The sequence below is a fragment of the Dermacentor albipictus genome, unplaced genomic scaffold (assembly GCF_038994185.2).
Source record: "Dermacentor albipictus isolate Rhodes 1998 colony unplaced genomic scaffold, USDA_Dalb.pri_finalv2 scaffold_38, whole genome shotgun sequence".
NCBI classification, from domain to species: domain Eukaryota; kingdom Metazoa; phylum Arthropoda; class Arachnida; order Ixodida; family Ixodidae; genus Dermacentor; species Dermacentor albipictus.
In genome coordinates this window covers 481,748-509,332 of record NW_027225592.1, presented here as the reverse complement: position 1 = coordinate 509,332, position 27,585 = coordinate 481,748, and the positions used below count along the sequence as shown (strand labels likewise).

The following is a 27,585-nucleotide window of genomic DNA, read 5'->3' as shown; positions in this document are numbered from 1 at the left end:
GCACTCGATAGGGGCCTGTGTACCGAGGAAGGAATTTTTCTGACAGGCCAATGTAACGAGTAAGGGACCCCAGGAGTACCAGAGATCCAGGCGAAAAGTGGATGTCTCTGTGTTGGCGATCGTACAAGCGCGCTGCTTCTCTTGCGAGGTCAGGAGGCGAGAAATGGCAATCTCGCGTGCTTGGGCTGCCCTGGTGATAGCGTCAAGTGCATACTCGCTGGTCTCGGCTGCGGCGGATGAAAGGGTGCGTCCAGTGGCAACGTGAGTTCTCGGCTGAACAACAGAAATAACGGGGAACAACCAGTAGTGTCATGACGCGAAGAATTATACGCAAAAGTAACATAAGGTAGGGCCTGGTCCCAATCAATATGGTCGGACGAAACATACTTTGGAAGCATGTCTGTTAGGGTACGGTTCGGACGCTCCGTGAGACCATTGGTCTGTGGATGGTAAGACGTAGTCAGCTTGTGCTTGGTTGAGCAGGACTGCAGGATGTCGGCGATGACTTTAGAAAAAAAAATGTCTGACCACGGTCAGTGAGTAGTTGGTGGGGAGCGCTACGCTGCAGAATCACGTCGCGTAAAAGAAAATCGGTGATATCTGTGGCGCAGCTCGTTGGAAGGGCTCTCGTGATGGTGTAGCGTGTGGCGTAATCTGTCGTCACAGCGACCGACTTGTTGCCAGACGTGAACAGAGGGAACGGATCAAGTAAGTCCAAGCCAATGCGAAAGAAAGGCTCCGAACGAATGTCGAGCGGTTGAAGGCACCCAGCAGGCAGCGTCGATGGTGTTTTTCGACACTGGCATTTCTCAGAACGACAGAAAGCGGAGCTAGTTGGTAAGAATTTATTATGCAAAAAAGATGTGAGACGTGCAGACAGGACACAAGAGTAGAGAAGTGGACAACCCAAACGCCGACTATCAACTGAAGGGAGCACTGAGGCGAAAAAGGAAAGAAGACACAAACCTGATCTGTGCAAGCTCATGAATGGAATGACCACGTGTCAGTCGGGTACATGCGCCGGTCTACATGAGAGATAACTGTTAAGGCACTTAATCCCTTGCTTATGTAAAGTAATGGAAGGCTGGCTCACGTATGCACTTCCACCAATATAGATATGCCATGCCTCTACCATAAGATGCGTATCTTCATTCATATGCCTGTACATGTAATATCGCGCATTCATCTAACTCTGGCGTGCAGTTACAATCTCGGAAATGTAGCGAAAGATTAGAAGGCGATCCGCCGGTTAACGACCTTTTATCTTCCATTAGCCTCTGATTAAGTGCTTTAAGAGTTATTTCTCACGTAGACCGGCACATGTACCCGACCGACACGTGGTGATACCATTCCTGAGCTTGCGCAGATGAGTTTTGTGTCTTCTTTTTTTTTAGCCTCAGTGCTCCCTTCAGCTGATAGTCGGGGTTCGTCTTGTCTACTTATCTACTTTTGTGTCCTGTCTGCACGCCTCACCTCTTTTTTGCATAATGAATTCTTACCAACTAGCTCAGCTTTTTGTCGTTCTAAGCGTCATTTCTAGTACTCTGAGCCCTTTTCCATGTTCCCCTACTTACCTGCACAATCCTGCTTCGTTAGCTTCCTTAATTGCAATATGTATGTTCCGCGCTAGAACCATGTCGTGGTTTAGTCGTAATCGTGTCGTCCCATTGGAAGTTCAAATGATGTGCGGCTTCGTTTAACCATCAACTGGGCATGCCAGGAGGATTGGAGCTATTCTTTCCGCTGGATCATGGCGCCAGGATAGGTTCTATCAGGAGTGTCTAAAGGTCCGTTGCGCGGCCCTGGGAGTTGGTCGCCGTTGGAACCACCCCTACGCCGATTGGAATGGGATAGCCGTGCAACACGCGGACTTCCTATGGAGATTGAAACTTCCGGATCTTCAACAAAGTAAGTGGAAACACCTTTCTAATAATTCACTGTCAAATAACGTACTAGTTCTCGGAGACGCCATCGTAAGTGATACCCATAGCAAAACCCTTGCTTTAGGTCCTAAGCACTGTTTTAAGCGTAACGTAAAGCCCGTGACGTTTTAAGCATACCGCGCTGCATACCCACGTTCGTCACGGAAGAACTCTCGCGCTGTATTTCAGCTTGCATTGCTAGCACTAAACAATCAAATTCTCATTTTAAGACGTCTGACCCTGTCCGACCGTTAGTTAAAAACCTTGTGGAGCATAAACTTAGACCAGTAATGTCTGACAAGGAAGGTTATTTCGTAATTATGCCAGATGACATGTTTTCAGAAAAAGCGATTTCAGCCATAGAAAAGAATTTACAGCCAGTAAAACTCAGGCTGTAGAGTGAAAACTCAGGAAAACTCAGGAAAACTCCTGTAAAACTCAGGAGAATTATGGGAGAGGCCTTTGCCCTGCAGTGGGCGTAACCAGGCTGATGATGATGATGATGATGATGAAAACTCAGGCCTTCGGCAGTTGAACAACGTGCGCTTGACCTCCTGTCAAGACATAATCTTGATAGTCTTGTCTCTAATGTCAAGAAAGCAAAATCCCTCACCTTAGAACTGTTTTTCTCGGCGAAGACCCATAAGCAAGAAATTACTTTTCGTGCTCTAGTGCCAGAGAAAAGGACGTGGCAGGTCTGTGTCACTAGTTACCTACAGAGCTCCTTAGCTTCACTGGGTTTTTGAGACCCTTTTTGCTTGCGTAATCCTCAGGCACTAGTTCAGTATTTCAGAGAGGAAAATCCTAGTGATTGTGCAGGTTTTGGTATGGATATCAAAGACCTGTGTTATTCCTTGCTGCCTGAAGGGTTGCTAAATTCCGTAAGTGAGTGCATTGAAGAATAAGTGCAAGAACCGGCTTTTATTGACAAATGCGGTGCTTCTGCGGGAGCTTTTCTAGAAATTGTTTCAATGTACTTGAAGTCGACGCTGATTGGGTGGAGAGATGGCGTTTTTCTGCAGAAATTAGGCATTTGTATGGGCTCAAAGGTTGCCTCTATTCTTAGCAATATTTACCTGAGTAAAGTTGACAGCTGCTTAGCGAAAGCCTTAGGCGATAGCATTTTCAAGATATTTCGTTGATCACCAGATTTTCTGCAATAGGGAAGAATTCGATTCCGCTGCTGCCTCAGTAAGTGAGCAACTTAAACTTTATGGAGGAGGATTAAAGTTTATCAAGGAATTTCCTCAGCGACACGTTATTCAGTTTCTTGACATCTCCTTGGTCTTCGAACAATATCACGTTTGTTTGCAGTACTCTCCAAGATCTTCGAAGCCGTTGCTAAACTTTCAATCCAAGCATTCCAATGTAGTAAAAAACGGAATTTTCCCCGCAGGGGCGTCTACGTCAGCAGGCGTTTGGTGTGTTACGACACCACGTACCCGAGCACATGAGGGTTGGACCGTGTCTCGGGACGGTTAGCCGTGTCTGGGGAAAGGGGGATCCTGGAGGTTAAGCCGATGCTGGGTGTTTGGACCTTTAAGGCCCCCCGGTGGAGGCAACACGCCTCTTTGGCTTCTGCTTCACATAGACGGCACCCCCGGACTGACCCAACCGGGGGAAATCGGTAGTTGCCTTTTCCTGTCTCTCTCTCCCTACAACCTTCGTCTTTTCTTTACTTTCCACCTTTCCTGTCTTCTTCTGGCTTCCTTTTATTCCAATTTTTCCGGGCAGCAAGGGTTAAGCTTGTCTGAATAGCCAACCTAGGTTATTTCATATTTGGTTATAGTGGTAATGTACAGCTGGCGTTTGCAGGCCGTGTTTCACAGGTCCTGCGGCGTCCCCTTGTAGGACTCCATGGTGGGTCGCTACCGTTACTGCCGAAGTATCACATATATTTATGGATAGCTCCTTTCCGCAACTCCCTGATCGCCCTCAGAATAGAAGGCGCACCGATGAAGTTTTTCAGTTTTTCAGACTCCAAGTCCACAACTTCCCACGTTTCCATGTAGTTCACTCGGAAAAACCAGGCACACCAGCGCGCACAATTTCACCTTTCCTTGTATCGAAGACTTTGAGTGATGTTTTTGGAGCCGGTTATAAGGCGACCAGCATGGCAAGCGGTGATCTCCTCCTGGAACCGATGGTGATTAAGGGTTACGGACTGGATCCCAAGAGAAGGGAAGCGTAGCAGGGGGCGGCAGAAAGTTAGGTGGGCGGATGAGATTAGGAAGTTTGCAGGGATGGCATAGCCACAATTTGTAGACGAGCGGGATTGTTGGAGAAGTGTGGGAGAGGCCTTTGCCCTACAGTGGGCGTAACCATCTGATGATGATGATGATCTTCTCCTGGAGCTCCGCGATATGAAGCAATACGAGAAACTGCTTAAACTAGTGTCATTTGGGGATAACCAGCTAACAGTAACCCCGCTCCGTACTATGAACACCGCCAGCGGCGTTTTGTCGCATGATGACTTGCTGGAGCTCACTGAGGCTGAACTCTTGGAGGGCTTCAGTGAACAGAATGTAATCAATGTCAAAAGAACTAAGATGAGGCGAGATGGCAAATAAATCCAAACCAAGCACTTGATAATCACCTTCGGATCAAGTGTCCTGCCCGAGTCAATCGAGGCAGGGTACATCAAGCTCCATGTTAGGCCATGTGTGCCAAATCCACTCAGTTGTTTCAAACGCCAACATTTCGGCCACAGTTCGCAGAGCTGCCGAGGCCGTCAGACCTGTGCCAAGTGCAGTGCCCATGAACATACTTCTGAAGCTTGCGAGAACACTCTCCATTGTGTAAACTGCTAAATGGAGCACGCCGCATACTCGCGGTCGTGCCCATCCTGGAAAAAAAGAAAAAGAAATTGTGCCGATAAAAGTAAAAGAAAATATTAGGTTCAAGGAGGCACGCAGGCGGGTATCCTACCTGCCCAAAAACATATTTGCCGAAGTGGCGCGTCAGGGGGCAGCGCCACAACGGTCTCTGGCGGCTGTCCGACTCACACCCAGTGAGGCGGCAGATACGCCATCCGCCTCCCCCCCCCTCCCCCCCCCCCCGGCGGCTGCAGCTATTGCTGCTACGCCAACCCAGCAGAAGAGGCCATCTACCTCCTGGCAGGTGACCTCAAAGGCTTTGTCCAACGTGCCGAGGCCGTCACGCCAAACAAAGCGCTCGGAAGAGCGCCTGTCCAGCGCCTCGCAAGAGGCGATGGACACAACCACCACCAAGACGGCGCACACCAGCGCCTAAGGAGCGGCGAGGCACTCTCGACCGCTCCAAAAGAGACAAAACTCCCGTCACGGCACCTGAAAAAGGCCGGTGACCTAATCCTTGTCTCTTAAACACACAGCACCCAACACATTTATCATAATGGAAACACAAATACTACAGTGGAATGTACGAGGACTTTTACGTAACCTCGACGACATTAACGAACTGTTACACAAACATAATCCAAGGTTGCTGTCTGTTCAAGAGACACATCTGAAACCTAGAAACACTAATTTCCTTCGTAATTACTCTATCTTTCCGAATGACCATGACGAGGCTACCGCCTCTGGCGGTGTAGCAATAGTAGCCCACAGATCTGTCGCTTGCCGACCCGTCACCGTTAACGCGCCCCTCGAAGCAGTGTCAGTTCTGGCCATTCTTTTTCCCAAATTAGTAACAATGTGTTCCATTTATATACCGCCAAACCAGCGTCTCGAAAAAACAGACTTTTATAACCTCATTGACCAGCTCCCCGAGCCTTACATACTCGTTGGAGATTTTAACACCCATAACCCGATGTGTGGAGGCTCACGATGCGACGTGAGAGGTCGACTCATTGAAAATGTCCTTTTAAACTCCAGTGCGTGCCTCTTTAATAACAAAGAACCGACCTACTATAATCCACAGCATAATTCATACCCCTCAATAGACCTGTCTATGGGTTCTGGTTCTACCTTCTCTGATTTAGAGTGGCTGTAATTAAAAATCCATTTGGAAGTGATCACTTCCCATTAACTCCAAACCTAGTAACACAACATGACTCCCTCCGCCTGTTCCTCACTGAAAACGAGCCGAGGCTAATTTGGAATGCTTTGCGGAATCCACCTACACATTACCAGATTTTGTAAGTGATTTTAGCATAGATCATGCCATATCATATTTTACCGCTCTTATCATTGATGCAGCAGAGAAATTCATCCCTCAGACAAACGGCACTTCATTGAAAAAACGGGTCCCCTGGTGGAACAACGATTGCAGAGAGGCATGGAGGAGACAAAATAAAGCTTAGGGCAAACTACATGAATGGCCTACCGCCCAAAATTTAGTAGAATTTAAACAGATTAAATCCCAGGGAAGACCAACGCGAAGACAGGCAAAGAGGGCAAGCTGGCAGAGGTTCCTTTCAGCTATAAATTCATATACCCAAGAGGCTAAAGTGTGGGACAGGCTTAGAAGGCTAAAGGGACAAGAAATTCATCCGTTGCTCTTAGTAAACGATGAATGCAATAGCTTAGAAGATCAAGCTGACGCACTCGGGGAACATTTTGAGCGGATTTCCAGCTCGAATCATTATTCCAAGGCATTCCTAAAGCAGAAACAAATAGCAGAACGTGAGGCCATCAACCGCAAATGCAGACAGAACGAATTATATAACCAGCCTTTTAACATTGCCGAATTGATAGCTGCTTTGGCTGCATGTCAGAGCTCTGCACCTGGACCTGACAGGATCATGTACGATATGCTTAAACATCTCCACAACGATACTCAGGTAACGTTACTCGCACTTTTCAATGCTATATGGGCTGCCGGGTACCTCCCATCTAAATGGAAAGAAGCTATTGTTATCTCTGTTTTGAAGCATGGTAAAGATACATCAGCACTTACCAGCTATCGTCCTATAGCGCTTACGAGCTGTCTTTGGAAGCTTTTTGAAAAAATGATCAATCGCCGTCTCGTACATTTTCTAGAGTCCAGCAATATGCTTGACCCACTTCAATGTGGCTTCAGGGAAGGGCGATCTGCAACCGACCATCTCATGCGCATCGAATCAAACATTCGCGATGCTTTCGTACATAACTTCCTATCCGTATTTCTAGACATGGAAAAGGCGTACGATACAACTTGGCGGTACGGAATATTGCGCGAGCTGTCGGCGCTGGGCATCCGCGGCAATATGTTAAACATTATCGAAAGCTACCTACAAAACTGCACATTTCGGGTGAAAATAAGTAATGCACTCTCGCGTACATTCACACAGGAAACTGGTGTACCTAAGGGAGGCGTGCTCAGTTGCACTCTCTTTATAATTAACATGAACATGCTCCGCGCTTCATTACCGCCAGCCATTTTTTATTCTCTTTACGTAGATGACATACAAATAGGTTTCAAATCCTGCAACCTTGCAATGGGTGAGAGGCGAGTACAACGGGGCTTGAACAAAGTATCTAAATGGGCAGACGGAAACGTATTTAAGGGAACCCGAACAAAAGTTCTTGTGTGCTTTTCACAAGAAAGAGAGGGCTCTTTGCAAATCCTAATATCGAAATGTATGGCCAGCCAATCCCCGTGAACAAAGAGCACTAGTTCTTAGGTATCATACTTGACTCTAACCTAACATTTATTCCACACATAAAGTATCTCAAGGTGAAATGCTTAAAAACAATGTACTTACAGAATATTTTATCCCATACAACATGGGTCAGCGACAGAAAATGTTTGATGAATCTTCACAAAAGCCTCGTTCGATCACGATTGGACTACGGTGCCGTGATTTATCATTCTGCAGCCCCGAGCGCACTAAAGATGCTGGATCCTGTTATCCATTTAGGAATCCGACTGGCCACTGGCGCTTTCAGAACAAGTCCCATTGAAAGTTTGTATGTAGAATCAAATGAGTGGTCCCTCCATCTCCAGGGAACATACATCAGCCAAACATATTTCCTGAATGTCCACTCTAATCCTCAACATCCGTGTTTTAATACCCTTAACGATATGACAGATGATACACTCTTTCGTAATCGTCCCTCTATAAGACAGCCCTTTTCACTTCGTGTGAGGGAGTTTAGTGTTGAAATGGATGTGCCAATCCTCAAACATCGCCTAATGCCTCCAGCTAAGCTGTTACCTCCTTGGGAGTGGCAGATGATACAATGCGATATATCTTTCATGCAAGTTACAAAACACGCTCCAGAGATTGAAATCCAGATGCATTTCCGGGAACTCCAATGAAAACACTCCTGCACGGAGTTCTACACAGACGCATCGAAGCCACGCGAGGGGGTGTCATATGCAGCTGTCGGCCCATCCTTCTCGGAATCCGATGTACTGTATCCGGAAACAAGCACTTTACGGCTGAGGCCTACGCACTATTGTCGGCTGTGAAGCATATAAGGAAAACAAAACTAAAAAAAATCTGTTTTACATACGGACTCTCTAAGCGCTGTGAAGGCTTTGATGTCGTTTTGTAAGAACAAAAATCCAGGAATCAATGAACTATATTCCGTCTTATGTAAAGCGTATATATGTAACCAGTATGTCATCATATGCTGGGTGCCGGGTCATAGGGCCATCGAAGGTAACGTTCTGGTGGACCACATGGCCACATCAATTGCATCGTATTCTGTTCATCCTACCGCTGCAGTACCTGTCACAGATCTGAGGGCCTTCTTGCGCAGGAAACTGCGAAACTACTGGCAACGCTTGTGGGACAGGGAAACAAATAATACGCTGCACGTAATAAAGCCACAATTAGGGTTCTGGCCTTCTGCAATAAAATCATGCCTGACATATGTCCTATTCTGTCGTCTTAGAATAGGACACACATTTGGCACCCATAACTTTTTACTCACCGGAAATGACCCACCAACCTGTGGTAGATGAGGAGAGAGGCTGACCGTGCCCCACGTCCTCCTGGAGTGTCGGAAAGTTGAATCTGAGAGAAGGAGACATTTTTCCTTAGCATACCGTCAACACATTCCTCTTCATCCTGTAATGTTTCTCGGTCCAGAACGGTTTTTAATACAAACACAATCCTAGGTTTCCTCAGAGATGTTGGCCTACTTGTTATTAGCCCCATGCATTCGTAGCGCTTCCTCTCTTGAGAGGATGCCGCTGTGATAGTCATACTGTATAGCACATGCCTCCAGGCCCTTGTGTTTCAAGGGCTCTGGCGAGGCAGTAGTGCTCCAGGTAATTTTACTATCTCGCATATCTTTTTAATGCATCATTCTCTCACGATTGATTTTATTGCCCATAGAACATGTCGTTATCATCGACATATTCTTATAACAGATAGATTTTACGCACTCTAGAGCAACTATTTTTAAGGCCCCTTTATTACCACGTGAGAATTTTTTTGGATTGAATAACTTTAATGAAAGGTCCTGTGAGCTACGGGACGCAAAATCCTATAGAGATGGCTACTCTCACGTTGGGACCAGGAGTTGTAACTCCCTGGCCGCATCGTGGGCTCGCTGGACAGCCCACAGCTGCAATGCCAGGTCTGTGCTGCGTAATGCGTCCTGTAGCCTGGCGGAGTCTTGATCATTGTTTGCGTGGGTCCGACCACACGGCCAGAGCAAGTGATGTACGTCTAGTGTGCTATGGAAATTTTCGCAATATCATGTTTTGTATAGGTCAGTCTTGTAGTGATGTAGTCTGTTCTGCGTGGGGTACGTATTTGTTTCAAGCATTCTGAACGTGAGGGCTTGAGGCCTGGTGAGCTTATTGTGAGGTGTGCTGTATATTCTGCGGTCTATATAAAAGTGCTTTGTTATCTCGTTATATGTGGAGGGAGGGTCCCGACTCCCGTTGGGATGGTCATGACCAGAATAGGTCGTGACCATCCTCATTGAACTCATCACTACACTGCGAATTCAACAACACTGGCTTTGCGCTCTTTGGCCATAGCTGGCCCTTGCGCCAATAAAAACCACACACACACACGAAACATAAAAGGTCGTTAACCGGTGGATCGCCTTCTAATCTTTCCCTACATTGCCAAGATTGTAAATGCATGCTAGGGTTCGATGAACGCGCGATATTGTACAGGCATAATAATGAAGATACGCGTCTTATGGTAGAGGTATGGCATATCTATAATGGTGGAAGTGCGTGCGTGAGTCAGCCTTCAATTACTTTACGTAAGGAAGAGATTAAGTGCCTTAACAGGTATCTCTCCCGTAGATCGGCACATGGCACATGTACCCGACTGACACGTGGTGATACCAATAATGAACTTGCGCAGATGAGTTTTGTGTCTTCTTTCTTTTTTCGCCTCAGTGCTTCCTTCAGTTGATAGTCGGCGTTCGTGTTGTCCACTTCTCTACTGTTGTGTCCTGTCTGCAAGCCTCACTTCTTTTTTGCATAAGGCATTTCTCACACGCCGGAACGTATATCCGGACGGAGCGGGCAAGGCCTGGCCAAAAGAAGCGCTGGCAAATCCGGTCATAGGTGCGGAAGACGCTAAGGTGGTAAATCTTGAAGTTCTTGGAGAAAAGCTGACCGGAGGTCCTTAGGAATGACCGGAAGTAGGTCAGGACTGTCGGGCGTACACTGTGCCGGTTTAATGCACCATCCCGGAGAACAAACAATTGAAGGGACCAATGAGAAAACGAAGATTCTAAGCCATCAATGATGGCTCGCAAGGTGGCATCATGGCATTGCTCGTCGGCAATGTGTAGGAGCTGAGAAGCGGGGAAAACGCAAGCGTAGGCATTGGGGTCAGGGTCGGTGCGTGTTTCGTCCACTGGATAGTGTGATAAACAGTCTGCGTCTCTGTGTTATCGGCCCGACCTGTACACTATTGCATAGGAATATTCTTGCAGCCGCAGAGCCCAGCGACCAAGCCCGCCGGTAGAATTCTTGAGTGAGGAAAGCCAGCAGAGCGCGGGTGGTCCGTGATTAGAGAAATGCGTGCCATACAAATACGGGCTCTTCTCTCACGTTCGTGTCGTTTTTTGTCACGCAATATCATTTAAGTAATGTATTACCAACTTGCCTGGAATGCTGCTCTCGTTAAGTACGGGCTGAATTTGGAAACCGCCCTGACGAGAGCCGGGCAGTCACGATCTGTAATTGAATAGTTGCGCTCCGCTGCTGTGAGGAGGCGGCTAGTGTAGGCGATAACACGATCTCGACCTCGCTGGTGCTGGGCTAAGACGGCACTGATACCGTGACCATTGACATCGGCACACACTTCTGTAAGAGAAGATGGGTCATAGTGGGCCAGTATAGGTGGCGTGGTGAGAATGTTGGTGAGCTGGGCAAACGCGGTAGTTTGAGCGGGGCCCCACGTAAACGGCACGTCCTTCTTTTGAAGATCTTAAGCGGTCGGGCAATTGCTGTGAAGGATTTAACGAAGAGTTGGAAGTAGGACCAGAGTCCTACAAAATTTGGACGTCTTTGATAGACTGAGGTAAAGGAAACGACGTGACAGCACGAATTTTCTCCGGGTCTGGTTGAAAACCGGAAGCGTCGACGAGGTGGCCCAGTACTGTAACCTACCGACGAACGAAGTGACACTTCCATGAATTTAGTTGCAGCCCAGCCTCGCGGAATACTTAAAGAACTGCTGATAAACGCTCGAGGTGTGTCTCAAATGTAGGTGAAAATACGAGACCGTTGTCTAGGTAGCAGAGGCATATTCACCATTTGAACCCTTGAAGCAAAGAGTCCATAATACTTTCGAACATTGCTGGGGCGTTGCATAGACCGAATGACATAACTTTGAATTGATATAGACCATCAGGGGTGACGAACGCGGTCTTCTCTTGGTCCTTTTCATCCACAGAAATTTGCCAATAACCGAACCGAAGGTCTATTGATGAACAATATTTGGCGCCGTGGAGACAATGGAGGGCGTCGTCAGCGCGAGGCAAGGGGTAGACGCCTTTCTTGGTAATGCGGTTTAGATGATGATAATCTACGCAGAAACGCTATGTGCTATCTTTCTTTTTAACAAGTACGATGGGCGACGCGCAAGAGCTGGACGAAGGTTCAAGAATGCCTTTGGCAAGCATCTTGTTTTCTTCTTCTTGATTAACCTTGCGCTCCGAAGCAGAAACTTGGTATGGCCGGCGATGAATAGGACTGGCATCACGACCATTTATGTGATGCTTAACAATTGAAGTATGGCCCAATTGGCGATTGTTGAGGTCGAAGATGTCGTGGTAAGAAACCAAAAGGCGACACAGAGCTGCTGCTTGTTCAGGCAAAATGTCCGCAACAATCATGGGGCAAAATGTCGCGTCAGGGCAAATAGGATCGTGTGGACATGGTGAAGAATCTGAGTGGACGTCTGCCAAGAACGTTGCGACGTGGTCATCTCCTATAGCACGCAGCGTTACAACCGATATGCCTTGTGGTAAAACTTCCTTTGTCTGCCAAAATTGATGGTGGGGAGGCATGTCCTATTATCGGTGACAGTTTCCACGGAGTGGGGCACAGTGATATTGCGCATCAAAAGGACATCAGGAACAGGTGTCGTGACGTAATCACCATCCGGCACGAGAAAACATGACAGCAAATCGACGAAAGTCAAGGCTTTAGGCGGCGGGCTGACGAAGGCGGTCGTACTAAAGTTGTTCGGCAGTTCGGCACGAATATGCGCGAGTAGAGGAAGTTCAAGGCAAAGGGTACCGGCAGAACACTCGATCGAAGCTGAATGCGCCGTAAGAAAGTCCGAGCATTAGGTCATGGGGAGAATTGGTCAGCACTGAAAAAGAACAGGAACGTGGCGGTCGGAGATGCTGAAACGGGAAGTACACATGTCAGTGACGTCAACAGTGCTACCGTCAGTCACGCGTACGGCTCGAGTAGTAGGAGGCGTGAGAACCTTCTTCAGTCGACCACGGAGGTTACAACTCATTATGGATACCTTGGCTCCAGGCTCTATTAACCCCGTCAAAGCGACGCCATCGACGTGAACATCAAGGAAGTTCTGATTCGTTGGGAGCGTCGTTGGAGGATTTCGACTCAACATAGTGCAGCACTACCCCCCGGAGCTGCGTGGTCTAGTTTTCTGTCCGGGAGGGTCCATAATTGGACGGCGACGAATAGCGGCGCGGCTCGGGTGACGGGAACTGACGGCGCTGAGGTGAAGTCGAGCGAGCAGGATGACTGTCATCGACGGATACGCCTTAGGTAGGAGGATACGGTGAGGCGAGTAACGGCTGGGGTCGTTATATGGCCGAGGAGACGGAGAAACGGAGCTCAAATATGGCGACGTCCAAGAGGTGCGGCAGTGGTGAGCGACGTCGGCAATGCGGAGGTAACGGAAGCAAATGGGCTTGTTGTCCGGAGTTCTCCACTCGGTAGCGTTGCGGTATCTGGGAGGGGAATACAGATCGCCGTGGAGCTGTCGGCACCGGTAGGGCGTCAGGTCGGGAGACGGAGCAGGCAGCAGGAAAAACGAGGTTGGAAAATTCTTGCCGCACCACAGCCTGAATGCGAGAGATCGCTGGAGCCGGTTGGGTAAAGGTGGGGTCAAGTGGGCGTGGATGAAATGGCGCAGGACTTGTAGCCTCGAGCTCGCGGCGAATAATACGTGTGACGTGCTCATTTAAGGGTGGCGAAGTGGTAAGGTCTATGCAAGACGACGTCGCAGCTGTGTTAGGGAGCCGTGATAAGTGTGGAATGACGTGACGGCTTTTGGCGAGCTCAAAGCGGTGGCATTGCTTGACAATGATGTCGATGGTGGACACATTGTTGAATACCAACAAGTTGACCGCGTCGTTCGCGATCGCTTTGAGTACGTGGCAGACTTTATAAACCTCAGCCATTTTGTCGTCGACTTTCGGGAAAGAGCGAGCATGACTTGTATGTAGAGACACACGATTCAGTAGAAGAGTGAACTCGGGTGCCAAGCTCTTTTCTTGCAGCGAGCTGCCAACCGTTGGGATTGCCATAGAGGTCGCTGAGATTCTCCTTGAAAGCATCCCAGCTGAAGATCTCGTCCTCGTGTGTCCGGAACCAGACACGAGGAGTTCCACCCGAGTAGAATAGGACATTCACTAGCATGATGGTAGGGTCCCAGCGGTTGTTTTGGCTAACACGCTCATACAGGTTCAGCCAGTCCTCAACGTCGACATTATCTTGGCCAGAGAATATGCCAGGATCGCGGGCGTTGGTAACCCTAGCGTACGCTGTTAGCGGTGTCGCAGGAGTGGTAGCAGACGAAGTGTCGCCACCGGGAGCCATGGCGGGAAGCAGGACTGTGCGGCCGCAGCGGAGTTCCGTGGCGAGGACGGGGAACAGCACCCTTCACCAAAATGTTACGCAAGCGGAGGATTAACAATTGGAGACTATATACAAAACATATTTACAAAAGATAATGCGGCGCTGGCCAGTTCAGCCGACATCTCGAGAGCCAGGGAGCGTTCACCGTCTTCGTCGGGGCTCCCGCGCGCACCGTCCACAAGTAACATGCAATATGCATGTATCAATATAATAACCGGTAAGTGCAGTCTTGTCGAGTGTTGCGCTAGAATCACTGGTTGGTAGGGGTCACCCAGAACGAACTTATAAATTGTGAAATAGAAAAAAGTTGCATTTGTTGCTTTCGTAGAGAATAAAGTATTTGAACGGAATATTTACTCGTATGACAGTATTCTGAATAACATTTTTCGAATTATTTTTTTTAAGACAGGTTTTCTTTTTTCAGTCTTTGTCCCCCCCCCCCCCCGCCCCTTCATCTAGTCGCGTTTCCATCGTGCACCACAAACTGATATCTCTGGCAATCAGCAATATTTCGAGGTTCGTTCCAAGCTTCGCAACTTCCCGATTAGCACGTTCATTTGGGACGTCATGGTGGCTCGTGAAGATCTGGACTCTCGCCAATGTCGGCGCATTCTGCAAAGCACTCTAGCACTCGTCTTTAGGGACAAATCTAGTGATGCAGCGATCCAGGTCTAAAACGTCTGCTGGCTTCAGGTTAGGCTTGAAACTGTAGTTAGGGCCTAAATCCAGAGTTTTGCATGGACTATCACCTAACATAGCACCTCCGAGGAATAGTGTGTTATTTGGCGGTAATTTAGCAGAAAAAAAAATTTCCTCTTACTTAGACCTGTTGAAGTTTCACCTTCAACCAGAATTCCGCGTGACGGGTCGCAGTACGTGTACAGATGGTTCTGGCGGCGATCAACTTCAGGGGCCAAGCAACACGGACGCTTCTCTATCCATGTAACCTTTTCCAATCCATGAAACCGTTACAATCATAAATTTTTTCTTTTTCCCGTCACAGCTGATGAGGTCAGTTCTGCTATATTAAATCTAAAAACACTTGCCAAGGTCTAGATAATGTCCCTGCCTCTTACTTAAAGCTTGTCCCTTGCATTGCGAAAAAACTAAGCAGCATAATTAATCTAATTTTTAAATGCGGCGCCTTTCCTAGTTCGCTTAGGAAGCCAAAAGTAATTCCGGTCTGTAAAAAAGGTGATAAATCTCTGGTGTCCAATTATCGCCCAATCTCTATTTCGTCCTCCATTAGTAAACTTATCCATAAAATATTTCTCAAACGTGTAAGCAGCTAGCTAAGAAAGTTTAAGTTGATGAAATCTTGCCAATTCTGTTTCCATCTTGGCAGTTCGACGCGCTTAGCATTAATTGCATTAACCGATTACATAAGGTGCTCTATTTACAGCGGTAAATTTGTTGACTCAGTATTTTTAGATTTTACTATAGCTTTTGACACTGTTAATCATGTCATTTTATTTTCCAAACTCCGAGTAGAATATTTAGGTATAACAGGTCCAGCTTTAACTTTTCTTAAAGATTACTTACACGACCGTGAGCGAACAGTCTGTGTATGAGGCGCTTATTCTGAGTCGAAAGTTATAAATCAAGGTGTAGCACAATGCTCAATACTGGGAACCTTGTTGCTTTGCATTTACATTACCGGCTTACCTGATGTTCTTAACTTTTCTGATGCTCTTTTATATGCTGACGATACCACTATTTCCATGTCTGATAACTCTTTAACAACCTTACTCTTTATACTGAACAATGAACGAGCGAAAGTTGTAGAATTGTGTCAGGTAAATGATTTAATTTTAAACCCTATCAAAACTCAGTTCATGTTATTTAATATAAAGCAGAGGATCTTGCCGTGTAACCGCCAAGTAACTCTCCGCAGTCACCTTATTCCTGCAGCAGACTGTGTGTCGTTCCTTGGCATAAAATTAGATTCTCACATGATGTTTACTAATTATATTGCGTTGGTAAACAGAAAACAGCTTTTGGCATAATAGCTGTCGTGAAATGACGTGCATTATTTTTAGAACACGCATTATCTTTATACTTTGCGTTCATTCATAGTCATATCACCTATCGTATTGCCTCCTAGGGAAACCTATATAAGTGCCACCTCTCGTCTATTCATCATATGCAGAACCAGGCTATTCGCATAATCAACAACACTTCCTTTTACTCAAATGCTCTCCCACTACTCCAGGCAAGCTTTATACCACCTGTGTCTGGCTTAATTAAGTATCTATGTATTCCCCTCTTTAAATTACTTAACAAATAGATTGCTTACGAATTTGTGGACTACAAATTACTCACTAATACCAACCGTACTAGGATTGTGCATAATTACAACATTTTATTACCTAAATGTAACACCAACTATGAAAAAATGACAACCTCGTTTTCAGCATAAAAAATATGGAATGACCTACCCCATTCACTTAAACTAACGCCATCTTTGAATGTATTCAAACATGAGTTAAAATGCTTTATTTCTTTTCGTAAATAGTTTCATGTTCTATAACATGTTCTCTGTATAATTATACTTTTTGATATATGCACTTTCTTGTTTTTTCTTACCAATGTATTGCATTACGCACGTTTATTTGTTTTCCTTGTACCTTTCAATCTTTGCAGCTTTACCGCACGTTTTGTACACATATTTTATTTCTTCTTAGAACCGAGTGTCCCATTGCAGTCATTGACTTTCGGACCCTCGTCTGCATACTATGTGTTATTTACTCATCGTTTTTTGAATGAAGAATAAACTGAAACTAAACTGAACTGAACAGGCACATAGAGTCGTCATCCAGGCAACTGAAGGGTGCACTAGCGGCGGAAAAGAAGGTAAACACAACACTTATCTGCGCATGCTCAGGTATGGCAACTTCATCAGGCACACGTGCCAGCCCATGCGAGAGAGAACTGTTTAGGCATTTCATATTTTTTTCTTTAAGCAAGTCAGTCCATGGCTTGCTCACGCATTGCCTTCCACTACGATTGATATGCCAAGCCTCGACCTATTTGAACACGCCGTGGTTGCTCAGTGGCTATGGTGTTGGGCTGCTGAGCATGGGGTCGCAGGATCGAAGCCCGGCCGCTGTGGGCGCATTTCGATGGGGGCGAAATGCGCAAACACCCGTGAACTTAGATTTAGGTGCACGTTGAAGAACCCCAGGCGGTCGAAATTTCCGGAGTCCTCAACTACGGCGTGCCTCATAATCAGAAAGCGGTTTTGGCACGTTAAACCCCATAATTTATTTTTCGACCATTTGACAGGTTCTCTTCGTTCCACTCATGGCAGAAGAGCTACCGAGAGCCGAACAAAGCTGCATTTCTATCTCAGAAGGGCGTTCCACCTTCACATCACTTTATTTTTCTTAAAAACCCTCTTCAGGGGGTATTACATTATGGGTGGGGCTGCTTATCTGATAAATAGAAAAGCAGTACAAGTAATTGCCTTTGCACATGAGTGGTCATGGCATAAAAAAAGCATACAGGGGATGCGATGGCGACACTTCGTGGGGAAGGGCATTCCAGTCAACGATTGCTCGTGGGAAGAAGGGTGCTAAAAAACTTGCAGTGTGTGCAAATAATCTAAAATGGATGCGCAGTGCGGAATGATATTTGCATGCGATGCACTACATATGGTGTCTGATTTAGTCAGCTGGGAAATGCCTTGTACAGCAAGCAAAGGCTGGTGATATAACGACGAAAGTCTAAACTTTCGACATTGCGAATTCTATTTAGAGATGAAACGTTGATGTAATGTGAGTATGCGTGATGAACGAAAGGAAAATAGCGTTTAGAGATGTCGACACGCTATTGATACGTGTATTACATATATTAATATATGTAATACGCATACTATGGATATATAACACGCACGTGAGCTTTAAGGTGAGCGACAACCTGAAGCTGTTGGTTTTCATAACGGCCATAGTTATGAAAGCCTACAAAACTCTAAAAACATTGCTGGAAGCGGAAAAGCCCGAAAACAAGACAAACACACAATTGGTGCAAATTCTACAAGATTAACACGCACCAAAACCCTCTGTAATGGCAGAGCCTTTGAAATTTATACGTAGTTTCCAGCAAGAAGCCTAAACGGTGACAGATTTCATGGTAGAGCTGAAGCGCTTCGCTGCATCCTACGATTTCGGGGCGTTTCTAGACGAAGCTCTTCGCAACCGTTTCCTGACCGGACTTTGCGACAGAAGCACTCAAGCACAGTTGCTCAAGAAGAGCAAGTGGATGTTTAAAATGCCTGCGAGATCGCAAGGGGTATCGAATTGGCCCGCAAGGAAGCCAGGATTATCAGCCCAGCGTCGGGCAACGAACCGTCAATGCTCTTCACCACAAGCCAGACAGCAGGAAACCCCTACCCCGCTGGAGAGAAGAAACTGCTATGGTATACTCTGGAAAAAGGTCTACGGAAGCACAGTACTGTTTCCAATGCGGCTCAGAGTATAAATCATCTACCTGCGAATTTCGCAATTATTGTTGTTGATTATGTAAACGCTTTGGACACTCCGCGGGGATGTGCAAAAGTAGAGACTGTGACTGCGATAGATGAGGACAGTGATGCGGGTAAACTTGTGCTGCGCAATATCTATTCCTGTGAGGGACGCATGGGACATTAGGAAACTTGTCTCAAGTTAGAGAAAAGAAGTGTTCGCATGCGGACTGACACGGAGGCATCTGTATCAACCGTACCAGAGCCACTGTACAAGAAATATTGTCCCAACCTACCCAAAGAGCGATGCAGTCTTAAGCTAAAAAATTGGCAGTGGCTTAGCTTGGCTATGCCAGGATATACGTAGCGAAAGCTAAGGCATAGCACAGTTAGCCTTGCTTAATCTTCATTGCAAGTCCAGGTTACTCTGCTAGTCTGGTTGGTTGTTAGTCTGGTTAGTCTACGTTTCGACGTTTAGCCAGTCATTCGGCGTGCTGTTCGTCTGTTTCCTGCTCGATTCGTTTCCTCTTCATCTCGTTCCGATGTTGATTCCAGGCCTCCTCTTAGTTATCAGAATTGTCGCCGTCCATACTGCAGCCTCAACTGTGGTTGCGGTGTACGCGAGCTCTCCTTTTCAATCCTCCGACATGTTATCAGGCATGCGACGCAGCTGACAAAGCGAGCGAAGGCGAGCGCAACGACGAGGAACGCGTGTGACGTCATACCAAACGGCGGCAGCAGAAAGGCGCGGCGCTGCGCAGTGGTGGATCCCCTGTGGCTCGGTACTACTAGTGGCGCATGCGCAGTAGTAACTAGGGAGCGAGAGAAAGAGAAATGTCCGCGGCGAGGCGCACGTTGTGACGTCATGTGCCTCCTCGGAGCAACTCCACGGCGAAATCACAAGTTCGCGGCCAGTAAAGCTTTCGCTTTAAAACTTACGGCGGCACTCCACTGCCGCTAACGTGGAACTTAACCATTTCGGCAGAGCACAACGGTCAGCACAAGCAGCTTCCGTTAATTGTCGTCAAGACAAACGAGAATACCAATACTATGCTCTTGGTATAGGACTGGCTGGCGGCACTTAAGTTAGATTGGTCTAGTGTGCACGGGGTTTGCTTAGACCAAATGGTGGTGTTGCTTCAAAAGTACGCAAATTTTTTTGAATCTACTTTTGGCCTAATCAAGAACAGTGAAATTAAATTAGTGCTGAAAGAAGGTAGTGCGCCCGTCTTTTGCGAAGTGCTACCGGTGCAGTTTGCGGTTACGGAAGCGATGTCTTCGCAATGGCAGAATCTCGTGAAGACAGGAGTATTAGTACCTGTCACACAGCGTGAATTGGGGACGCCACTAGTGGTCGTACCTAAAGCAAACAATCAAGTCAAGGTGTGTGCTGATTTTAAAGTGATGCTAATTCCATGCCTTAGAACGGATCATTACCTTCTTCCTGTCATGGCGCATTTGTTTGTAAGAATGGTCGGTTGCAAATATGTCACTGTGCTATACCTCTCTACAACATATCAGCAGCTTGAATCGCATTCGCGGGCGCAGTCGCTGGTAGTGATCGATAGACACTTGAGGTTGTTCAAGTACACGCGCTTACCGCGTGGCATTACGAATGCACCTTCTGTTTTTCAGGCACTCATAGATGACGTGTTAAAGTAACTGGATCGGGTTGCGTGCCATCTGGACGACGTGCTGAAGCAGGAGCTACCTTTGACGAATGTTTTCGGAAAGTCGAAAGTGTGCTGTCCAGGTTTCAGGACAGAGGCGTCCTAGTGAACAAAGAAAAGTGTTGGGACACGTTCTTCACGAAAAGGGGATACGCCTGGCAGATGAAAAAGTGAAGGCTATAACGAAGGCGCCTGCACGAAAAAATGAGGCACAGTTGCGGGCCTACCTGGGGTTGATTAAGTTTTATTAAAAGATTGTTCTCAACACGGCCTCAAGGCCAAGGCCTCTGTACGTTGTTGTAATCCAAGGAAAATGCTTTAGATGGTCACGTGAGGCAGAGCAAGCGTTTCTGCAAAGTAAAACGGGTCTAACGGAAGTAAAAGTTTTTACCTACTACGACCAAACCAAAGAGAAACGGATTGTGTGCGACGCATCTATGTATGGCATTGGCACCATCCTGTTTCATAAGACGAGTAGAGAGAAAAAGCAAATTGCATATGCGTCTAGGACAGTGAGCAACTCAGAGCATGGTTATGCTCACATTGAAAAAGAGGCTCTTGCCCTGGTATTTGGGCTGAAGGAATTTCACAAGTAATTGTTTGGGCGTAGTTTCATCAATTATTGCGATCACCAGCCATTAGCTAGCCTTCAAGCGCCCGGGAAGCCTGTTCTAGTAACGGTAGGAGCAGGCATGGAACGCTGGCTTTGTTGCTAGCGATTAAATGGGTGTATCGCAAAAGGCAGCCGTGCAGGAAACGCTGACGCGCTTTCGCCTTTTCCGTTGTCGAATGATCGTAGTGCCTCAGATTATGTAAAATTCTTCTCAGTTCTCAGTGAACTTTCCTTCTCTGCTGACGCAATAATGAAAGGAACGGGTACATATATTGTGCTATCGAAACTTCTGCTGTCAACTAGGAGTGGTTGGACAACGCACGTATCGGACAGCGAATTGTCCCCGTATTTTGTTCGTCAGCATGAACTGTCCGTAGATGAGCAGTGCGTTACGTGGGAAAATCGTGGGTTATTCATCGATGCTTGGGAAAACAAGCGTTGGCACTTTGCCACGAAGGTCACCCCGGGATTACGCGTATGAAAATGCTCGCGCGTAGCTATGTCTGGTGGCCTCAGTTAAACCCAAGACATTGAATATGATGTTAGAAGTTTCTGTACCTGTCAGTTGAAGCAAAACACTTCACCGAAGGCCCTTCTACAAACTTGGGTTCGGCCGAGCCGCAGATTGCAACGAATCCACCAGGGTTTTGCATTCACAGACAACGAATGGCTTTTATGCTGGTGGATATACACTCAACATGGGTTGAAGTGTTCGTGATGAATCCAACAACGACAGACAAAAATTAAATTATAGGGTTTCACGTGCCGAAACCACTTTCTGATTACGAGGCACGCCGTAGTGGAGGACTCCGGAAATTTTGACCACCTGGGGTTCTTTAACGTGCACCTAAATCTAAGTACGCAGGTGTTTTCACATTTCTCTCCATCGAAATGCGGCCGCCGTGGCCGCGAGTCGATCCCGCGTACTCGTGCTCAGCAGCCCAACACCATAGCCAGTGAGCAACCACGGCGAGTTACCATGGAAAAGGCTATCGAAAGTGACGGGGTGTGTTCACGTCGTATGGCCTTCCGATGGACGTCGCTACGGACAACGGGCCGCAGTTCACTGCGAGAAACTTCAGAGTTTCTGCTTAAGAACGGAGTGAGGCATACCAGGGCACCAGTGGCGTAGCCAGAAATTTCGTTCGTGGGGGGCTCACTTTGCAGCTCGCCCTCCTCCTCATAGAATTAATCGAGGGATCAATATATATATATATATATATATATATATATATATATATATATATATATATATCTGTCATTCAACAACCTTGTTTACATTTTCCTACATATGCAACGACCAGGGGAAAATCTCAATGACGCTATCCTTTGGTAGAATGTATTGCGCAGGAGCAGCTGTGCAGCAGAGAGCACATATAAAGAGCAAGAGTTCTGCAATATATACGACGGCGAGTCAGATGAAACTGAGCCAATGCGAATATATATCAAACGGGGTACTTTGTTTAAAAGTAGTCACCATGAGTATTTAGACACTTGTCCTACTAACCAGTCGCGAAATTCCCGTCTCATAAAACTCCTTGGGTTGATGCCTCAAAAATTTGTAAATTACTACACGTCATCTTGCGACACCAATCTGGTTCCCTTGAGCAATTTTTTTCAAATTTTACAAAATATGGAAGACGCACGCCAACAGGTCTGGGCGGCACGAGGGATGTTGCAGCGTTTCCCACTTGAACTTTGCCAGTTTTGTATTAACCACATCAGCGACGTGGGCACGGGCAATGTCGTGAAGCAAGATGTTCCCAATGCTCAATTTTCCACGTCGTTTGTTCTTGATTGCGACACGCAGCCGATCCGATCTTTCACAATATTTGAAACGATGTAGAGTCTCTCAAGGTTCAGAAAATTCGATCAATAATGGCCCCTGACGACCTAACAAGAAATCAACACTTCCGCAGAAGTGGCGGCTTTTGTTTTCCTTGGTAGTGATGAATTGAAATGTTTCCACTGTAAGCTTTGTCGTACTGCTTGAGGCTAGTAGTAGAAGGCACCATGAGTCAGCCCCGATCACAATTGAAGACAAAAAGTCGTCACCCTCATCGCGATAACGGATGAGATGAGTCAAGGCAGCGCCAAGCTCCTGGCGATGGTTCAAAATCTTGGGCATTCATTGCGTACCCAAGAGCCGGTAAGCGCAATGTTCATAAATTAGGGTGTGACCCGAGCCGTGAGTTATGTTCACACGCCCTGCCAGTTCATCGATGCTTATCCTCCGGTCCTGTCTATTCAGCCTTTGCATTTGTTTAAAAAAATATAAATTATGGGGTTTTACGTGCCAAAACCACTTTCTGATTATGAGGCATGCTGTAGTGGAGACTCCGGAAATTTCTACCACCTGGGGTTTTTTGGCGTGCACTTAAATTTCAGTACACGGGTGTTTCCGCATTTCACCTCCATCGAAATGCAGCCGCCGTGATCGGGATTCGATCCCGCGACCTCGTGCTCAGCAGCCCGACACCATAGCCACTGAGCAACCACGGCCTTTTCAACTGTGTTGGGGGTGATTGCACGGTGGCTTTGGCCCGGCCATGGATCGTCTTTGTAACTTTCATGTCCTTCTTTGAACAGTTTGCTATAACGCTTCACAGTGGCCAATGAAATGAAATGTTCAACGCATACGACAGCGATACGGCGAATAATTTATTTTCGGGAAACATCTTCATTTGTCAAAAACCTCACGACACCAAGCTGTTCAACTTTAGGAGTGTCCATTATGTCACGCAACCATGTTCAACCCAGTGTATCAGAGCATTAAAGAACATTTAACCTCACCTCTGCATGTCACTTGTAAAGGAGATGCGTACGTGCTACGCGCATGCCTCGAAAATAATGAACGGAACCATATTTTGCGGAGCGGGTTGTCTCACTTTCATTTGACTCGCCTTCGTACATTAGAAATGCGAAGATACAATGGAATATACAAATGTGAAGATACAGCTTTATAAAGGGCAAAACATTGTCACTGGAAACAAAGTTCACTGCGCATACACACAAAACCTCGCAACAAGATATTTAAATATACGTATAACTATCCAATAAATCTACGTACCTAAGAAAAAGTCACTATATATAATGCGTCAAACAAGGCAAATAAACATGTTGCGCAACCACAGATTCACAGATCACAGCCCCCCCCCCTCCATCGACTCCCAAAATGTATCGCGCGCGACGGAAGGCGGCACGCTTCGTCCCCGCTTTTCTCCCTTGGACACACAAGACTGAGCCACCGTCGTCGGCTCACCCCCTTCCCCCCACGCTTTCACTCACACATAAAGCATGCGGAGTGCGGTTAGGATATTATCGCCCGTGGCCTTTATTTACACGGAACATGAGGGCAACGGCAGGAATACGCCTGAAGTCTTCATATAGCTGCTATCGCAATATTATAATAGAATCCGGCAACTGAAGCGTCCCGTGGCCCATTACTTTCCGCAAAAGAAGTAACAAAATCGAACTTGCACCATGCGACAATTCGCTGAGCCGCAACAATGTCTTCTTTTTTTCTTTTGTGGGGCGGGGGATGGCGAAATATAATAACGCAAAGGAAAGCATGTTGGCTACAATCGAATGCCTACTTTGGGCACCTAGTGTGGGTACCGAAGGAATATCGAAGAAAACGTGTGACGCTTGGTCCACAGAAAACCACACGCCTACTGCTCGATGTCCTACACCGGCAAGACGAAATTTTCCGGAGAGGTTGCGCTCAAGCGAACGCGTTGCAATCCGTCGAGTCCCCGCAGTGCTGGCGGCGAGTGACTAGGCATTGTTTCTTTTTCTCGCCTGCTAGCCTGAAAGCGTCCAAAACTCTGCCAGGCGAAAATGCAGTCGGCCAGAGAAAAACGAACGCGCATCCAAGTGCACCGCACGGTTGTCGATGCAGCACGAGGAAAACGCATGCGCTCTGGCTGGATCGGCAGCCCGCGGGTTGCGAGAACAAAAAAAGAAGAAAAAAAAGAGAAAGAGGCTCAATGTATTCTTGCGAGTAAAAGTCTAGGTAGAAAAATAAATAAGAACTTAGTTACAATTGTGGCTTTAGTGCGTTGACATGGATGCTTTGGCGCAGGTGAACAAAAAAGTTTTCATATTCTTTTCTGTGACTTGACGGCACAAACGAACCACCACAACGCTTTGTCTCATCAGACCTCGCTGCGTGCTTTGTCAACTTGTCTGATAGTATGTTGATTTGGCTTGTCTCGTTGTATGGCCCGATATACGACTTTAGAAAAGTCGATGCACCTTTGGCGTCAAATGTTTACAACAGCATCATTAAACCCACAAAGTTCCGGAATTGAAAATCTGAAGCACGACTTTGGAAATGTCAATGCACCTTTCGCATCGAAATGTTATGAGAACTTTATACCCACAAATTTTCAGAATTGAAATCCAAGCGCTCCGTAGATTCCGCGGTCTCCGCGAGATGCCGAGACGAGCCCGCTCGCCATCAAAACGCCCTTGAAATTTTGTGCTCGGTGGGGCTCCTTGCGTTACGATATGTGACTCCCGATGCATGGGCGTTGCCGCGAAATCCAGCCCGATTTCGCAATGTTCGCGCTAAAATGTCTTCGAGCGTGAATTAAGGACATTCTAGACAAAATCGAGCATGATTTCCGGTGCCGGGAGTTGTTTTGGTCGGCGGCGCATGACAGCACGAAAACATTTTAGGGGGGGGGGGGGGCTGAAGCCCCATAAGCCCCCCCCCCTGGCTACGCCCCTCCAGGACACCTCCATACCCCCCTGCGTCAAATGGAAGCGCCGAGAACTGCATCCAGACGGTTAAACGGGATCTTATGCGACAGCTTCTCAACGAAGTCATCAGCCATGAATAAGATCCTGCGGCACCACATAAACCTGTTTGTCTTCAGGTACCGGAATATCCTTACAACAACAACGGGGCTAATGCCAGCTGAACTGTTCCTGTCGTGGAAGCCCTGCACTCGCCTGAATCTGCTACCGCCAGATCTGGAGAAACGTATAGAAGAACGTTCCTCCAAAGTAAAAGGCCAAGCCGACGTGGAGGGTATTCAAGGAGGGCCAAGGTGTTCTGGTCCAAGGCCTTCGTCCTGGTGAGTCCAACTGATTACCTGGAGTCATCGAAATAACGTGCACTGCCATTACCTACATCATGCGTGTAGGACCCGGAAGCAGGCTTATGCATGTTGACAATTTACGCGCGCGTTATTTTGAAAGTGACGAACAAATGACGAACAGTGAGCTTCCCTGTGTGGTGCCAAGGTCAATTTCAGACCCTGTGCCGAGGCGTCTGCTACGAGACCTCCTGTTTCTTGGTTGGAGTCTGCAAGCTGTCTTTCAGAACCACCGGAGCCACCCGAGGACTCGACCTCCTTGGGACAGGGGAATGCCAATCTACGCCAAGGGTCCGCACCGCTGTCTGCTCTTCGAGAACCTGCATCCCCTCTAGGGGGGCACAGATCCTTGGACGCAGTGCTCGTGCAAGGAATCATTCCAATTGGTACAGGCCATAAGCATAGTAGGAAGGCGTATGGCGTCATGCGAAGCGCGTGTGACGCTATGCTGACAGCGCATCGCTCACGGCTATATAAGCGCTGTGAGCAGGGCGCTCGTGTTTTTATGGCTCAGCACTCACGTGCCAATAAACCGTTACGTTTGTGTAAGACTTGCTTATCTTGTATACTTTTTGGGGAAAGGCATTGTGCCCTAAAATTTAGGCAAGAAAATTTCTTTCCGATAAGCTCTTGATATCAAGTATGTTTTAGTTCACTGGTTAAAAACAAGGCTTAGTTTTTTTTCACTGCATTTATGTATTGGAGCACCAGGCTGAGTGTTCTGCAGTATTTTTGTTTTTCCCTGCAGTTATGTATTATATGGAGTGGCACTCTGAGTGTTGTGCAGCATCGCGGTCTGGGCGGGGATTGGCGCTTTATCAGGCATTCAGTTGCCTTTTCGCCCCCTCTTTTCGCTGTACCACTGAAAAGGATGTGTATACTTGAATTGATGATGAAATAAATAACTTCAATTCACCTTGATCCTCCCCTTGGCTCTGCCTCGTCGCTTACGGCTACAGCTGTAACAATGAACAATAAATGTGTCGGAGGTCTTTACGGCCAGAACCCCAGTGCTTCAAGGCCAGGACTTTTAGGACATTGAGTGTCTTATCTGTTTTAACCTGTAGGTTTATATAGTATGCAAGAAAATTTAGTTTTTTATCGAATATGACCCCTACAAACTTGCTTCTCGTTTAACTGGTAGTACTGTTTAATTTAGTTTCAGGGAGGGGCCCAGTTGTAAGCCCCTCTGCTGAGAAAATATCCAGGTAGCGGTTCTTTCCGTTGAAAAACGAAAGCCGTTTGTATTAGCCAAGTGCGTCAATTTGTTTAGAGTGATTTGGATCTGCCATTTATATGCTATATTAGTTGCGCGGAAAGCAATTTGGAGATTGTCAACGTAAAGAGAATGCATAAGGCTAGATGATAGGAGTTTGTTAACACAGTTCATTTTAACGAGAAAGAGTGTTGTACTCAAAACGCAGCCCTGAAGCACACCGTTTGCTTCGATGAATATACGTGACAGCACCTTGCCAAGGCGGTCCTGAAAAATTCGATCACACATAAAATCATAAAGGCACTTCAGCATTTTACCCTGAATCCCCAAGTCTGCCAAGTCCTTCAAAATGCTGAATCTCCATGC

General features: G+C 46.9%; 1 pseudogene; it reads left to right on the top strand.

The window, feature by feature from the left end:
- The window catches only part of LOC135916922 (uncharacterized), a 28,363-nt pseudogene extending 2,502 nt beyond the window's left edge, over nucleotides 1-25,861 (top strand).
- The last annotated feature ends 1,724 nt before the right edge of the window (nucleotides 25,862-27,585 follow it).